Genomic DNA, 18,673 nt, shown 5'->3' on the forward strand with positions numbered 1-18,673 from the left:
AGGATAAATTGTGACATTAGGTGCATTATGGAATTTAGATATTAGAAATAGTAATGTTAAGGTTTTAAAAGTATGAATTTTCCCAAGTTAACATTTTAATTTTTGCTAGGTGTTGAATGTCATGTTTTCTGTATTTCAAATTAAATATGCTAATTTGATTTGATCTTGATAAAATGTCTACATATATGATATTAATACCTTTTGAAACACAAATGCATTTAATATGTATTAAAACCAATTAATGTTAAATCAAGTATTCAAGTGAAATAAATATGTATACTGTCAGGCTAGTTACTGATATGATACTAAAACAATGAAACAAAATCTCTATTATACATCTCTAAATTTTCATGTCTAGGGCCAGGAATACTGTGAAAGTTCTTACTACACAGCCTGATCATTTTAGTTTAAACATAAAAAGGAAATAACAGAATACCACAAGTTGTCCCCTGACATGCACATGCATGAATACACACACACACACACACACACACACACACACACAACGATAAACTTTAAATAAATAAGTTCAATTTAAAATTAAAATTCAATGTACTTCATAGCAATCCTGCTGTGATTTTTGCTAAAATATTTACATTAATTGCAACCACAGAAAAATCAATTGAAACATCTCCATCACCTACTATGTCATATATAAACATAACATATATAAGGAAATACTTAATTTTCAAAACATAGTATAATGTAAAACCCAAGTTCAATATTTTAGTTTATATGTACATGATAAAGACATTTAGCTAATTAAACTGAAAGTTCATCAATCGTATTTGATGCTTATAAATAAATGTTTTGCTTTCTTCTTTTTCAGAATTCTGTATAATGTATTTTGATCCCTCCAAGCTCTCCTTCTTCTCATCTTAGATCCACTCCCATCTCATTTCCCAATTTTTTTTTTTTACTTAAGAATTTACCAATTGTAATATAGGTTGACCTATTTTTGGTGTGGGTCCTTCCACTGGAGCATGGCTGACCTACCAAATGCCACAACCTTAAAAATGTCTGACTCTTCCTTCCTAGTAGCTATAATCTGTCCAAGATCCTAACTTGGGGATACTCGTGAGAATCTTCGCATTTCATGCTAGAAATGGACTCTCTTGATTTTTTTTGTAGGTCATCACAACTGCTATGAGTTTATGAATCCATTTTTTTTTCTACGTCGGTAACACTGTGTTTGCTTCAATATCCTTTCACCCTGATCTCTGTCTGTTTTATTTAGTCTTTACTCGTCCTGTTCTTCAAGGGACCCAGAGTCTTGGGGAGATTGTGTAAAATAGATGTCCCACTTGTATGTAAGCAACCCAAAACCACATACTTTCTCTACTTTATACACATATGAGTTGACATGTTAACCACCATGCACTGCACAAAGAAACTTTTCTGAAATAATTTAAGAACAGCATTAATTTAGATTCTGATCTCATTCTTCATCTTTATTATGTCTTTCATTATACTAATTTTCACTTTGTTTTGTACTTGTTTTTTCATATCCCTTGATGCATCATTTTATTATTTGAAATCTCTCTTAATTTTAATACAAACCATCACAACTATAAACTCACTTCATAACTACCTTAACTGCAATGAAGAAGTTATATTTGTTATAATATGTGGAGTACAAATGGGTGTACAAATATTTGATATATTCGAGTTTCCATAATTTTGGCTTATAATAGACTCTAGCAACTTTGAATTTGCTTATATCAATTGCCTTCAGAGGCGATTTACTTATAATAACATTTTTATTCCTCAATGTGAATCTTGGCTGGTAAGACGAAATGAAAAATGGTTGGATCTTACTCTGTAATTCAGTCAGCAAGTCTGTATCTTTTAACAGGAATTCACTATTTGATTCTAGTAGAGATGAAACAAGGGGGAAAAAGTCAACATACAGTCGTAGTAAATGAGTTAACTCCTTAGAATTCCCAAAGTTTAACGGAAAATAGCAAGGAAGGACTATAAAACAGGATGACAATAAAATAATAAGCTTAAGCACTGTAAAGAAGCCAACATGGTGCTGAAACTGATGATACTATAAAAATGGTTTGTGCCAGCCATTTATTTGAGAGAGTACTAATATCTAAAATCTGTAAGAACTCAAAAATAAACACTACATGAGCAAATAATACATTCAGTAGATGGACAAATGAGCAGAACAGATGTCTTTCGGATGAAGACATAAAAATGGCCAATAAATGCATGACAAACTGCTCAGCTTGTCTAGCCATCAGGGGAATGCAAATCCAAGCCACACTGAAATTCTTTCTCACTGCAGCCACAATGGTTAATGTCCAGAAAGCAAAAAAATGTCTGTGGAAATGTGAAGAATAAAATAAATCTTTATATATTTTTGTCTGATAATAAAGTTATTTTATTAAATATAGAAATAAATGTGCTATTTACATTGTGTATCTTTTCCTATACACAAAATTATAAATAAAAAATTTAATCACCATATAACACACCTATACCACTCCTGGTTATAGAGCTAAGGGATACAATAAAAATGAGTCAATATCAAATAAAAATAAATATGTATATAGTTCATTAAAGAACTACTGACAATATCCAAGTTGCAGAATCATTTTGAGCACTCATAAACAAATGAATAGATTAAAAGAAAGTGTATATGTATATATACGTATCGTGTGTGTTTGCATATTTGTTGATATGTATTATTTATTATTATCAAAGCATACAGAAAAACTGAAGGCAAATGGATGTCATTTCTGATCATATCACATTAAGTAAAATAAGACTGATCAAGTAAAACTATAATACATATTCTATTGTATAGAAAGCTACAAAAGTAAAGCAATAAAAACAGAAGAGATAATATAATGAAAGATATAAGATGCAATGTGAAGAAGAAAAGAGAATAAAAATTTTAATGCTATGAGATAAAAACTGGCCTAAATACATATATCAACATCCTAATAAAGCACATTCTTCCACATAGATCTTTAAAATATAATTATGCATAATGGTAAATGTTTAACATTCAATATATTATTTAAACAAATGTAGGAGATGAAGTATAATAAATACTTCCATATATTTTACAGACTAGTATATTAAATACTTGTTTAAAGTAAGTATCAGCTAACAGGGTAGCTGTTATTTTAACATAGAATATGTCTGTGCAATCAATACAGAAAATAAGTACTAAGAAGAGCTATGGAGTCAGAGATGTTCCCACAGAGATGGCTTAAAGGCATTAGAACTACAGTGTAATTAATCACCTTAATCAAGAAAACCTCATTTGAAACAAAATATACTCAGGCACAATAGTATGGAATTAAGGTAATTTTATAAGCTTAAAATTAATATATCAATGTGAGAGAACAGGAAGAGAAAAATAATTTTGGAATCACTAATCATAATCTCAATTTTCTGTTATGTTTATTAATTAAAGGTTTTTGTTTGTTTGTTTCATCTCCACAATGCTTCCTTCCATTCTCCCTCTTCTTTCCTCCTCTCCTCCACCTCTGTTCATAAAGGGCCAGGCCAACAAACCATGACATATTAAGTTGAGGTAGGACTAAGATCCTCTCCTTGTATTCCTTGTATTAAGTTTGGGCAAGTCAACCCATCATTAGGAACAAGTTTTCAAGAGGCGGCCAAAATGTGAGGGACATGCCCTACTCAAACTGCCAGAAGCCTCACAAGTAGACTAAGCCTCACAACTATGGGTTAGGGTTAGGGTTAGGGTTAGGGTTAGGGTTAGGGTTAGGGTTAGGGTTAGGGTTAGGGTTAGGGTTAGGGTTAGGGTTAGGGTTAGTCATATGTAGAGGGCCTAAGCTGGTCTCATATGGGCTTCCTAAGCATCGCCCATAGTCTGCGAGGTCCTATAAACAAGCCAGGGGCTTCTGTGCATTCTCTTGTGATGATTTGGTTGTATGGCTCATACAATTCTTCCATTTCCTCAACAGGATTCTTGCAGCTCTGCCCATTTCTTTGTTGTGGATATCTGCATCTATTTCCAGACGTTACTAGATGAAGGTTCTCAGATAACAATTGGTGTAGTTACCAATCTAATTATAGAAGATAGCCAGTGTAGACTTTAATCCACTAATGCAAGAGTCCTTTGCTGGTGTCATTCTTGCAGATTCTAGGGAGATTTCCTTGCATCAGGTAGCTGTTGATTTCCCTTAATAAAAAGTGTTACTATTGTATCATTGGAGGTGTATTACTGGAATGGTATGGTATTGGTTTTGTAGGCCTTAAAGCCAGATAACATAGATGCAATAAAGACAGAAGGGTAAAACTGAGGGGAGGACTCTGAGGAATAAGAAGGAAATGTAGTACCTAATGAGAAAGGAGAGACAAACAACACTAATGGCTTTTGAAAAAAAACATGAGGAAACATTATTTTAGAAGCTTAAAAATACATATATAATATATGCAAATGTATACATGCACAACTACATATATAAAGTTTAAATGTAGATTTAGCTATTCTACATATAGGGTAAATTCTTATCCCAAGGCCATAGACATCCAAACAAATATGCAGTAGCAGACTTCTATCTTCAAATTGTTGGTCATAAGCATCAAAGGGACTCCCTCTGTATATAGTCACCTATTATTACCTTTTTTAGCCTGAAGTAAGGCCAATTGTTGAAGACAATACTTGCTTCAAACACAGGACTTGGAAAAATTAAGTACATAGAAGCCTAGTCCTGAGAAATAGATCTCAAAATATCAAAAGCTACTATGTAATCTTTCAAGAACAAAATAATTCCCATTTTTTCTTTAAGTATAAAATAATCACAAAAGTAGACAATGTCTGTATTCCCTATTCATTATTTTAACTATGTTATATTTTTGAAGTTAAGCACCCCAGAGTCAATAAATTTGTTTTTTGCTAAGGGAACAATAGTCATTTATTAAATTCAAGTGTGCAGGCCTTGAATTTGCATAGTCTCCATGATAGACCTAAATTGGAATGGCAAGGGAATGAAGAATGAAAAGAAAGGCCCATTAGAAAACACACAGAGTCTGGAGTAGGATGAATGGGCCCTTTGTAGAGAATTCTCAGAATCCTGGATGTGCAGGGCCTTTGTTATACACAGATGAGTAGAAGGGTTGCTGCCCACAGCTGGACAAAGAGGGAAGCTTGTTACATGCAGATACAGAAGGAGGCAAAGCAGAACTTTGGTTTACAGATAGATCAAGTAGACAGATTTGTCTAACCTTGCTAGGAGCAATCTTTGTAGGGGAGTGGTCTTTGGGCCATAAACATCAAGGAGTAGGAGGAGAAAGTTAGGATGGACATTTTCCACACATACTATCACATACAAACACACACAGAGATCAGAAAGGAAGGCTGTGCCATTTACTTCTAAATCTCATAGACTAGAGGATATCATGTTGGGTGGGTTTGTCATTTTCCCTTGGCTTTTGGCTGGGGCTCTTGACATGGCCTGTTCATGTCAATAACACTCATTAACTCAGAAATTCACATATTCAGAACTTCCTCTACTCTCCACACTGAAGGATATTACTTTTCCTTCATCAGTAAAACAACAGTCTCCTTGTTCTCATTTTATGGACAGATATAAGACAAATATTAGAAGTCTTTTGTGACTTTGAAAGAGGACTAGAATAAAGAAAGACACATTTTGCAGCACAATTAATAAAACCCAGAGACAGAAATTGGGGTTCAACCTGAAGGTCAGAAAAACAAAACATTCAGCCATGGCTATTACCTATACTTCAGTGTGAAATGGCAATTCTGCCTCCAGGAATCTCAGAATGAGACTGTGTGTGAGACCTATCTCCTTCCGTTTTATATGCCTCTCCAGTGCCTGGATTAATGGCGTGCACCACTACTGCCTAGTTTCTATGGCAAACTAGTGTGATTACTGGAATACAGGATTGTGTCACTGTTGCCTAGTCTATAAAACTGATCACTGAAATTCAGGCAATATTTATTTATTAAAATACAAATCAAACATCACTAAAACTTTTTTTTCTAGTTTTTAGGCAAAAGTGGTAGTCAGATCATGGGGATACAGTATGAATTCAGTAACTTCTCATTCAAAGAAAATATGTGATGACTTAAAAGTCTACTGTCATAGTAGCTAAGAAATCTATAGAAAAATCATATATAATGCTCTTTTACGTGTTTTTTTTTTGTTTTGTTGGCTTTTTATACATTTGTTTGTTTTCTTTGTTGTTGTGGTTGTTGGATTGTTTGTTTGCCAAACTGACATAAATCACTTGGGAAGAAAAATCCTAAAGGAGCAATTTTTTATCATATTTGCCTCAAGGCAAACCTATGAGACATTTTATTGATTGATGTTGGAGAACCTACCATACTGTGGACAATATTAACCCTCGAAATATGTCCTAGGATATATATGAGAGCAGGTTAGCAAGGCAGGAAGAAAAAGCTTGCCCAACAACAGCTTCTGTCTCTATCTTCCTGCCTCGAGTTTGTGTGTTTATGTCCTGGCATGCCTTCATAGGGTCTGTTTTCTGGTTCCCAAGGCATTTCTTGCCATGTGTTTCACATGGCAGGAAGGGTGAGGTGAGATGCATTCTCTGATTTCTCTCACAGGCACTAATTCCACTTAGAAGTATTCACTCCCATAAACTAATCATTTTTGAGTTGTCTCCAAACTCACACCACTGCGTTGATACTTCATTTGTGCTGTAAATTTTAAAGAAGAAATATTTGGTCAATAGTAAATACTATTAGCCAGCACTCTGTTAAGTAGAACTTGATTTTTCTCTAAATTAGATTCCTATTGCTTTTTTAAAAGTCACCACAAGTGTTATGTTGTACTCTAACATAGCACAAACAAGATTGCATTTGTGTGGGTCAAATGTTGAAATCAAATCTCACTGAATAAAATAAAGCTGCTAGCAGGACTTTGCTCTTTCAGTAGACTCAGAATGACCAATTTCCTTGAATTTATGACATTTTCCTTTGTCTTCAGTATCAGTAATGTACATCTCCAGGTTCATATTTTCACATTCACATATGCCTCTGGTCGGTCAGGAAATAGTACATACTGAAAAATATCAGGGTAGTTCCCATGTTCACATTATTTAATCACAATTGTAATGTCTCTTTTTAACATTTAACATTTAATGTGTGTTAATTTATGTAGCTTTTTTCTTTTCCTTCTTTTTTTTTCTTTTTTGAGCCTTTATTTGACTAGTCACATAGTCTAAGACAGTAAAAATTTTGGGGAAAAGAATGGTCTGTGAAAGAACAGAAAGTGAGTACTCTATATTAATTGTTTCTCTGTTGCTGAGCTAAAACACCATGATCAAAAGCTACTTACCCCCTCTGAGGAGTGAATGGGGGGTGGGATGGGGAGAATTGGGGGCAGGAGAAGGAGAAGAAAGGGGGACTGGGGTCAGTATACAAAATAAAAAAAATGAATAAAGCAAAGCTACTTACTGAAGGAAAGCTTATTTTGAGTTGCCATTCTAGAGGGAAAAGATTCCATCTGGGTACAGAGGCACAACAAGGATCAAGCATAGCAGCAAAACTAGGAAGCTGAGAGGTCATGTCCTTAACTATTGTCACAAGCACAGAGTAAGAACATGAAATAGGGAAAAGCTGTGAACTTCAATTTCCATCCCCAGGGACATAATTCCTGCAACAAGACAGCATCTCTTAAACTTTCCCAAGCACATGTACATCTGAGCACAAGACATTCAAATACCTGAGCCTATTATAGGAGATAGTTCTCATTTAAATCATCACAGTTATCAGTAAGTCTCCTAAGTACTACTGTTACAATATGTAAGATGATCATTTCTTACATTTTCTTTAAAAATTGATTTCTGCTCTTTCTGCTTTTCTAGACAGGGTTTCTCCGTAGCTTTAGCACTTGAGCTCTAGAACTCGCTCTGTAGACCATGTTGGCCTCGAACTCAAAGAGTCCTGTCTGCCTCTGCCCTCTGAGTGCTGGGATTAAAAGTATGCATCACCACCACCCTGCTATTTCTTTCTATATTTTATAAACCTGACACTTGGAGAAGATTGTACATGGCTAAATATTCTGAGAGATTTAGCTCAGTAAGGCAAAGACTTCAAGAATTTGAAATCAAAGGATATATGAAAACATGCCATTGAACAGAAAATCTGAGTTTAACACACTGAAAATCCAGCCTAGAGATAAAGTCACAGAGAAATCAAGGGCTAGAGGAAGAACACCCAAATTAAGAATGTAAAGCAAGTTTGAAAGAAGATGAAGGTTTTAGGAAGCAACAAAGAGGTCACTGGAATAAATTGAAAAAATAAACTGAGCCAGAAGTTCTGCAGGACACAGGGGATACACGCAGTGCTCCCGAGGATCTGTTATTGGTGTATGAATATGAAAATTACTAGCATAAATGGCTGATGTGGAAACTTGGGCTGAGCTTCCTTTTAGTGGTATCATGAATAAGGTACCATTGAATGGCATTTCACCAATAAGCTTAATATGGTTCTGAGAATTGATTGATGCATTCTGTAAAACTTCCCTGGATATCAACATAAGTAATTTAAACTTTTGAAGTCAAGAAAAAATAGTGAATGAGGTATCTTGTACTTTATTAAAGTGTTTGCATAATATGATGTTAATATAAGCTCTGGTGATGAACTAGTATTTGGTTATATGCATCCTACAATCTATCTGTTGCCAATGTAAAATCTTATTTGATTTGTAAAATTTTTGAGTTAATACTGTCGGGAACTATTTACCACTATATCCATAGTCCTATATTTTAGCATCACCCCTTGGTATTGTTCAGTGACCTGTGACAGGAAGAATATTTCCTCATTCTGTTTTACAAAATGTTAGTAAAAAATTGATGGTTCCTCACTATTTCTGTCCATTGACTGTCTAATTATTAGCTCTACAGGAAAAATTAAATTTTAATTTTAATGTCATTGTAAAAGACCCAGAATTGTCTCAGCATGAGACAATGTCATAAAGGTTGAAGGTATTTTGAATGCTAGCCACCTGTTCATGTATTAAAAATTCATTTAGTATTTTCAGGCTCATATGTGGCTACCTTTATGCTCAGATAATATATTGTAGTCACTATATTATTCTGCTATTGGGATTTGAAGTAGCTCCTCTTTAGAAAGACCATGGAAATGCAGTTTAACCTGCATATATTATTTAAATCTTGCATGTATGGTACACACACATTTTGTGTATACACAAATATGTATACATATGCATATCTATATATATCCTGATACCTTATGAATATGTCACACTATTTCTTTGGCTGGATGTTAAGTGTAGTACTTTAAATAATTGCTTTTTATAATTCTTTTCGTGAAGCTATTTTATCTCATAGGTTAGACTTCTTGCTTTAGTGTCTAGAATTTCTCAGTATACTTGCATTAGAAGAAAAATGTTAGTGACAATTGTTATTTTATTCAGTATGTTGTACTAGTAAAAGAAGGTATACTTGCAAATATGAAACTAGACAGAAGAGAGATGTTTTCTCAGGAATGACTTACAGTTTTGCATCTCTAAAATTTAACTGTATGCAAACCATTCCTAGAGGACCCACAAACCAATGTAAAGTTAATGTAAATATTTTGCTCACACTTCCATATAATTTATTTGAAACATTTTCTTACTAAACAGCAAAACAACTAAAAATATAGGTTGATAATATCAATTTGGAGGCAGCACCTCTTCAGAAGCAATTGTCATTATACAAAAAATAAAGTTCCTCATCAGAAATGCGATGTAGGGTGTGATGATGAGACAGAGAATATCTCCAAGGACTAAAAGAAGATGATAGAAAAATAAAACCATCAGGTTAGACTCAGCCAGTTTTTATTGAAAGTCCATCCATGGGTTGGACAATTTTATTAAAGTTGAAGATGCGAGAAAGACAAGCATTGGTACACTCTTATTGGAAGTGGAGAGAGAAGTAACACACATAATGCAAAAATAACTTAGCGCCTACTATGTATATAGCACTTTGGTAGGTGATCAAATGTAAGTTTAGAGAAAATTATTAAACAATTTGTGAAAGTGGTATATTTAGGGCAATTTGATAATCAGTAAACATTTAAGAGGTTCATCCTTGGGAAAGACTAAATGTTGTTTTCCTAGCATATTTTAATTGCTATAACTCTTCATCTAGAGGTGGGACCCTGTGTATTTTCCCAATCCATATTAACATATGAACTGATATTGTTATTGTTCAGGCCCCATCTAAGTAGCCATAGTGTTGAGATTTTACAGATGGGGCTTTCCTTGTGTTTAGAGGACAGAATCTTGCATTGGGACACTTTCCCGTAGTTGTCTTTTGAGTGCAGTTAGGAATTATTCTGATATAGGCATATGACAGTGGTAGGATCTCCTTCAAGAGTTATGACTTCACTAGCGACAGGTGGTTGACTAGGGTTATCATACTGGGCATGATTTCCTTCTGGTTGAGGTCATCTTAGGTATAATTAAATAGCTGTTTGTTACCTCCAAGTTATGTATGCCACTATTGAACCTTTGACGTTATCTTGTTGTGTTTGTTCATTGTCAAGACAGAAGTCAGCACTACAGCCTCATTATTTGTGTTTTAATATTTTATTATAATATGACAGTTCTTGATTCTGTTATTTTATTCTAATATTAAGTAGTAACAACTATTTTTAAAATATTATAGTTAAATTCATGATTATTTCCTAACATTACATTTAAGTGAAAATAACTCTATCATATTTATATGATTTTATATAAAAAGCATATAAATTTATAAACTTATAAACATATAAATTTATAAAGTTTATAAAGTGATTTATAAACTTCCCACTTTGTAAGGAAAGTTTGAATATTTTCATTACTACTATTTAATTAATTGCTAATGAATCAATCTCTGTACATTGCTTACTTTTTACTTTACTTGAATATATTTCTGCTTGTTTTCTATTTCATGAAGCAATGCTCTATTACTTTTTCTCAACTTGATCAAGTCATCCAAGAGAGAGAAACTCTCAACTGAGGAAATACTTCATTCATATATTGGGCATTTTTTGATTAATAAATGATATAAAAATGTTTAACCTAATATGTACAACACCAGCCCTGGTAAGTGTCCTAGGTTATATAAGAAATTAAGCTGAGCAGAATCACCCATGATCTCTGGTTCATTTCGTGTGTCCAGATTTCTCCTTTAGCTTCCTGGGATGGACTCTAGCCTGTAATATGAAATAAGCCCTTTCCTCCCCTACTTATTTGTTCCTGATTTTATCTATGTAACAAAAATCAAGTAGAACACATTTACTAATAATTGTTGTTATTTTCATTTTTAAGTTACCTTTCAAAGCTCACTCTAACATTTGTTGACCATCTACTATATGCTAAACATAATTATTCTTCTAACCATGGAGGAGATTAAAAAGAAAAGTATATAAAACAATAAATACTGTATACCCAGAGCAAAGAGAAACTGTTGCTCCACGAATCTCTAACCATAGATACATGTAGTTATGAAACAAGAAAGCTGTTGCACTCAATTGAGGAAGCAACATATTTAATGTTATTAAAGAGCAACAGAGAAATGGCTCAGAGAGTCAGGGTAATTACCACCATGGCTGGCAGGGATTTATACCTGGCATTCACATGGTAAAAGGAGATAACTGGCCCCTACAATATATTCTATGACTTCCACATGCACACTACCTCTTTCTCTCTCTCTCTCTCTCTCTCTCTCTCTCTCTCTCTTTCTCTCTCTCTCTCTTTCTCGCACACACACTGAATAAATACAACTGTTAAACCAACAGCAAGTTCTTTTGTACAAGGCATTGCATAAAATGTGGAACAGGAAAATAGGAAGAATAATACTTGAGAATTAAGCAGATACCAGAAGATGAAAGGGTACATATTCAAACCTAAAGTCTTTGTAAATGTCTTAAATGCTTTCATGGCAACTTTAGTTTAAATATTGTGATATATCAAATATGTAAAATGTGTTGTACTGAGCATGCTTGTATTTATCCTTGTAATCAATTTTCCCTTCTTTTCATCATGTTTCCTCCATTTTTCTGTCATTTGAATGTATTTTTAAAAAGTAAATGACGTTAACATTCTACACTGTTGTACTGAGTTATGTCTGAATTAAATCATCATATTTTTTAAAAAATGAACTTAGATGAAAACTACATATTTTGAATGACTTTATAACAGCAGTGATTGTGTTTATTTGAGCAATTATATGTGACCATAAGCAGAGCAGTAATTTCAAGAAATAGACATTGTTCCCAGTAGATTCTCATGAATATTTCATAAATTATTGGAAATGCTATTTCTAAGATATCGTAGGTGGTTTTTCAGCCTTAAGTAAATGGATAGGTCTTCATATTGAAATTATGGCACCATTGATGGTAAAGCTAGCTTTTCCCCACATTGAATGAGTTGTTTTTTTATGGAAGGCTAAAGTGTTTGCATAGCAACAAAAGAGCTAAAGCTGTCTATGTTCCAACCAAGTCTCATTATAAGAGAAGTAGATCATTGTGTAATGTTTTATTATAAACTTAAGTTGCCACTTCATGAGACAGAAGGAAACTGATAGGATATTGAAATACCATTTCTGTACTTTATCATTATAGATTATTATAATGCTTACCAGAAACAGTCAGGAAAAAATGTTGGTATGCTCAAAACTTGAAGTAACAAAAAATACAGAAAACAGGAAAAAAGTAGAGATATTCTATGTCAATTGTAAACACTTTAAGGTTATGTAGTAGCTACTATCAGTAAGATAGAAAAGAAAGAAAATGCAGTGATTTATGCCACCATTGCTTATTACATTATACTAAGTATAGGGGAAAATAAAAGGAAAGGAGTGATTATTGAAAGCTAACATATAATATAAATTATTGGGCTTTTATAGTTGTTAGTATTATTTTATTATATCTTCAACAAAGGAGGATCTTTCTGAGCAAATATACAGCAAAATATAAGGGTGCCTACTAGTGTAAATTTTGATTAGAATTCAGAAATTAAAATTTTTTAATTGCACATATTCCTTAAGAGCTATGCTTAGGAAAAGAGACAGGTACTATGTCAACATTTCACATATAGCTGTTTATCAAACAGCATCTCCTGAGATTATGTCCTACTTTTTTTCTGAAATCTGAATACCAAATGGGAAACCTGGAATAGTTATAACATGGCACACCATCACAATGATAGAAAATCTGAGACTATGAACAATGACCCAGATCAAGTACTTGTCTCATGATTATGAAAATATATGGTCAGAGTATTTATCAGGTTCATTACACAGAAAAGCATTTCTTATGACAGTAATGTGACATAATCATATCTCATTCATTTAAACAAATGAAGTAACTGAGATCAGCATTAAATTCAGAGTGATGAGCTCATCACAAAGATTTTGTAGAAGGAGACATGACTTTTTCTGACTATAACAGGCTTTTATTACCAGGTTTCAAACTCTCTAGAAATAGAATTTTTTCTAACAAAAGGCAATGTATATACCTAAGAGAACAACAAAGGATTACTACTGTTAGGAATATATAATTTTACTGAATTACTTGATTATTGACTTCATAAAACTCCCATTATAACAACAAACACATTCTTTTTCAAAATCATCAAAGATGTGATAATTATTATGGATGTGTTGGCACAAAATAACTTTAAAAACTACAAAGAATAATTAAGTGAAAAAGGATAAAAATTATACATTGAATGAACTATGAGTTCCTGAGATCAGAATAAGTTTTAACTCTTCCTTTTTTAGCATACTCCTAATAACAAAGATGGTAAATTTTATGTAAATTCTTGGATTCAAGGATATATATATATATTACATACATATTATTTTTATGATTCCTTTACAATCCCTGTTAAGAAAAACATGATCAAATAATTTCTTCAATTATGAAAAAGAAAGGAGTAGAATTATGAGGACATTCTATTATATTGAGAAAAGTTCTTTTGCATTTTCCAGTTTTGTGGCATACAGGCTTTTGTAGTAAGATCTAATGATTCTCTGAATTTCCTCTGTGTCTGTGGTTATGTCCCCCTTTTCATTTCTGATTTTATTTATTTGCGTGTTCTCTCTCTGTTGTTTAATTAGTTTGGATAGGGGTTTGTCGATCTTGTTGATTTTCTCCAAGAACCAACTTTTTGTTTCATTGATTCTTTGGACTGTTTTCTGTGTTTCTATTTTGTTGATTTCTGCCCTCAGTTTGATTATTTCCAGTCTTCTACTCCTTCTGGGCACCTCTGCTTCTTTTTTTTCTAAAGCTTTCAGGTGTGCCATTAAGTCCCCAATGTATGCTTTCTCTGTTTTCTTTAAGTGGGCACTTAGTGCTATGAACTTTCCTCTTAGCACTGCTTTCATCGTGTCCCATAGGTTTGAGTATGTTGTCTCTTTATTTTCATTAAATTCAAGGAAGACTTTAATTTCTTTCTTAATTTCTTCCTTGACCCAGGTGTGGTTCAGTAGTTGATTGTTCAGTTTCCATGAGTTTGTCGGCTTTCTGGGGGTAGCATTGTTGTTGCCTTCTAACTTTAATCCGTGGTGATCTGATAAGACACAGGTGGATACTTATCTAATGTACCCATAGCTTAAAAAGCATACTAATATTTTCTTGCTCCCAAAGCTCTTGTTGATTTTCCTTAATTGATATCCAATATTGATGCAGGTACCATCTTCTGGATGAGACAAAGGTTTATTTGCAACTCTATTAAACATTTAATGTCAAATTACTTATCCATAATATTACAATATATTATAATTTATAAGGCAAATGACTAACGTTATTTATGATATGCTGACAAAAATACTACTCTCAATTATACCCTTTAGATGTTTACATTTTGAAATTAAAGTTAGTTTTTGCAAATATAAATAATTACTTGATATAATTAATCAAAGAGTCAACTTTCAAATTCCTCACCTGGCTCAAAAGTTTACTTTGACTATTGAGTTGTTGAATCTATATAATACAGTGCTCATTCATATTTTTCAGGTTCCCTTAAATTTCTTACATAAACTACATGTTTCCCTAATACATTCTATTCGTATGGGAATTTCTTTGGTGAATTATCTAGTGTAACTGAACCAAGAGAATTCTCTTTTTTTGCCATTCTTTTTTTTATTGAAAAAATTTCTGCCTCCCATTTTCTTCCCCGCCTCCCATTTCCCTCCCCTCCCCCCACTTCTCTCCAGTCCAAAGAGCAGCCCCCATGTCTGTGCTCTGTGCGCTATTACCCCAGTTACCAAGCTTTGGGCAAGGGGGCTGGAGGTTAAAATACACAGACACACAGAGACAGAGAGAGAGCGACAATGGTCATCCTTGAATTTCCCAAGAATACCCCCTTTATTGTGTTCAGGGGCAGATTATATAGAGATAGCCACACCCCAGCCAAACCCACCAGAAACAATTCTCCTGCCATCAGGAACTCCTGAAAGTCTCATGCTCAGAACAGCTGTAGGCACTCAGATCAGGGGATTACAAGAAATTCAGGATCTGGGGTCTCACTGCTGCCAACAACTAGAGACACGATTCATTCCTGTTCTAAATGATAAGGCCAGAATTATCATATACAAATACTAGATTCTAATAACTGCTTCTATATAATGAGCCTCAACATTAAGTTCTGAGTGAGATGCACACATTCTAATTCATCCAAGGTCTGTTGCTTGTTGTGTCACCTGGATAGATTTTCAGTTGGCTGATCATGCTTGAATTAGCTGATAATGCTTGAATTAGCTGATCATGCTTGAATTAGCTGATAATGCTTGAATTGGTTCTAAATTGTTCAGAGTTTTCCGTCTTGATTCATTGTGTGCGATATGAATTTTTGTCAACGTTTGTTTTTGAACATGTTGTACCTAGTCATCTCCAAAGTTAATACTTTACAGTAAATTTGACTTGTAAGGTGATAACTATTTTGATATTCATTTGACCATCAACATATTAATGAGGATTTATAAGAAATGGGTGCTTGCATATGCATGCCCATAGATTTTTACATACTATATCTTAAAAGGAATATACTCCTCAAAAGTATAGAATCCTTGGACATGAACGTTTTATGTTTCAAGGTCATGTTTTTATGTTTTTATTTACTTTTCTGATTGCATTTTACATTCCAACCAAAGTTCTCTTCCTATCCTTTTTTCTGTTCCCTTGCTCCCTACCCCCCCCCCAACGCCCATCACAACCGCTATCCACTTCTGCCAACATTTAAGGGTCCTCATAGGGAGTCATCAAAGTCTGGCACATTAAATTGTGGTAGGACCAAGCTCCTTCCCCATGCATAAGACTGTACATGACATCCCACCCTAGGTAATGTGCTCAGACTAGCTTCTTCATGCACCAGGGCTAGATCCTGGTTCTATTGCCAGGGACCTCTCAGATAATCCAAGATTCACCACGTTCTCTCACATATAGAGGGCCTAGTTTGGTCCCACGGAGGCTCCACAGCAGTCGTCTAGAGGTCATGAATTTCCATGACCTTGAATGAGATGTTTCTGTAGATTTTTCCATCATGATCTTGACCTCCCTTGCTCATATATCTCCCACCACCTCTCTTTGATTGGATTCCCAGAGCTTGGCCTGGTGCTTGGCAGTGGATCTCTGCCTCTGGTTCCATTAGTTACTAGATGAATGCTTTCTGTTCTTTGTTTTTTTAAAGTGGAGAAGTTCAATGAGAATTACATGGATAATAATATCATTGAATAGCATGGATTTTCACACATTTTTAATCCAGGTTTTATATCATGTTTTATCTAAAATTGCTGAAATGAAAAAATAGTCCACCTAAATTTTATTGAGTACCTTCTAAATCTCAAGATATCTAGCTATCATACAGTTAAAAGTAGTGAAAATTTCAGTCCTGAAAAATCTTATATTCTCATTCACTTGTAGATCATTTTGTTTGTAAACTTTCCAAATTTTCTACATCATTCATATGATTTTTTGTACATAATATACAGACATACTGATTTGGGAAATCTCAGTTTGCCCCTCATATTGCATTTAGTACAGAGACTAAAGAAAGTGAATTATAAGGAATAAATTATTTTCAAAACCAACAGGAAGCCGGGAAATGGTGGTTCACACCTTTAATTTCAACACTCAGGAGACAAAGGCAGATGAATCTTTATGAGTTCTATGCCAGCCTGGTCTACAAGAGCTAGTTTCAGGACAGGCTCCAAAGCTACAGGGAAAACTTGTCTGGAAAAATTAAAAAAAAAACAAACAAGAAAACAAAATCAAAACAAACCCCAACCAGAACAGTCCTCTAGTGTGTTTCCAATTAAAGAGTGCGGATTTTACACTTACAAAAGGCAGTCATTAGTCTTTTAGTGATACATTTTTACTAACTTTTGCTGAATAGAAGAATGTTTTGCTAAAATATAAAAAAAATCACTCTGAAAACAAAATAAATTATTTATCCTTGACTATGTTTTATTATTCTAATAGGTAAAGGCATAGATTTTTTTTTATCCTTAGGGAAATTATTGGAAAAGTAAGAGAAGTAGTATGATGCTTAATTATTTTCTCTAAGCAGATAAAAATTTTAGAATAACTGTGTTTATGTTTCTGTAGGAACTAAGAGAATAAATTCAACTGAAAAATGAAAATGGAATTATTGGCCCTGCTGAAAATATACACCTAGGTAAGAGGTGATGACATTCTGAGTGTTCTCATGATAAGCACTGTAATGAAACACCGGCTAAATAAAAATGGAGTATTTAGCCAAAAAGAATAACTTATTATTAGTTATGCCACTTTCTACCTGTAGAAACTCCAAATTCACATTAAATCAATTCACAGCAGACTATTTAAGTCTAGGGTCCACTGTTTTACTCTAAAGATAATGTAAAAGAAAACTCTTCTTATGCCTTTCATAATGTCATCAGTCATTATTTCTGACCTTGACGGTTTTCACTATTCATCCAAATTGTGTACCGAATTAACATTTATTTTAAAAATTACCTATAAAATCTCACAAGAATAATTTTGAGCTGTTAATAATACCTATGTGTGCCTCTGGCTTATTATTGCCACGTTAATCCATGGTATATTACTGTTCTCAGTTGCTGCATTTTCTTTTATAGTCTGTTTGTTTGTTTTTGGTTTGTTTGTTTCTGTGTTTGTTTTTTGATTGTTTGTTGTTGTTGTTTTTTATTTTATTTTTGGTTAGCAATAAAAACAAGCATGTAATGAACTTCATGTAGCTCACAAGACAAGTGTTATGACAGATGAAGCATCAAAACTAATTTGTCAGTGTGGAGTAAAGCACACTGATACTCTCATTTCTATAAACAAAATTCTCTTTTGCATGAGAAGAGTTCTCCTCCTAATAAAACCGAGTATGTTCTATGTGAGGACAGTTTTGGAAGCACCACCCAGATGAAAGAGGGGGCTTACGTTACAGAGAAAGCACAGAAAAAGAACAAAATGACTGGAAGAAATAAAGTGATTACAGGGCAAGACAAAAGAGGGAGTGGAAAGAAAAGGCAAGGCGGAAAAGATAGGAGGTAGGGAGAACTTAGGAAAGTAGAGAGAGGGATAAATATTCAAAATACAAATGGCTCTTCCCTTTGTAGATTTCTCATGTACAAAGCATATGATATTTATTTGTCTGTGTCTTGTTGATTTCTCATAATATAGTAGCCTCCAGAATCAACTATG

This window comes from Alexandromys fortis, unplaced genomic scaffold (assembly GCF_014885135.2).
Source record: "Alexandromys fortis isolate MF-2015 unplaced genomic scaffold, M_Fortis_MF-2015_v1.1 scaffold_116, whole genome shotgun sequence".
Lineage (NCBI taxonomy): Eukaryota > Metazoa > Chordata > Mammalia > Rodentia > Cricetidae > Alexandromys > Alexandromys fortis.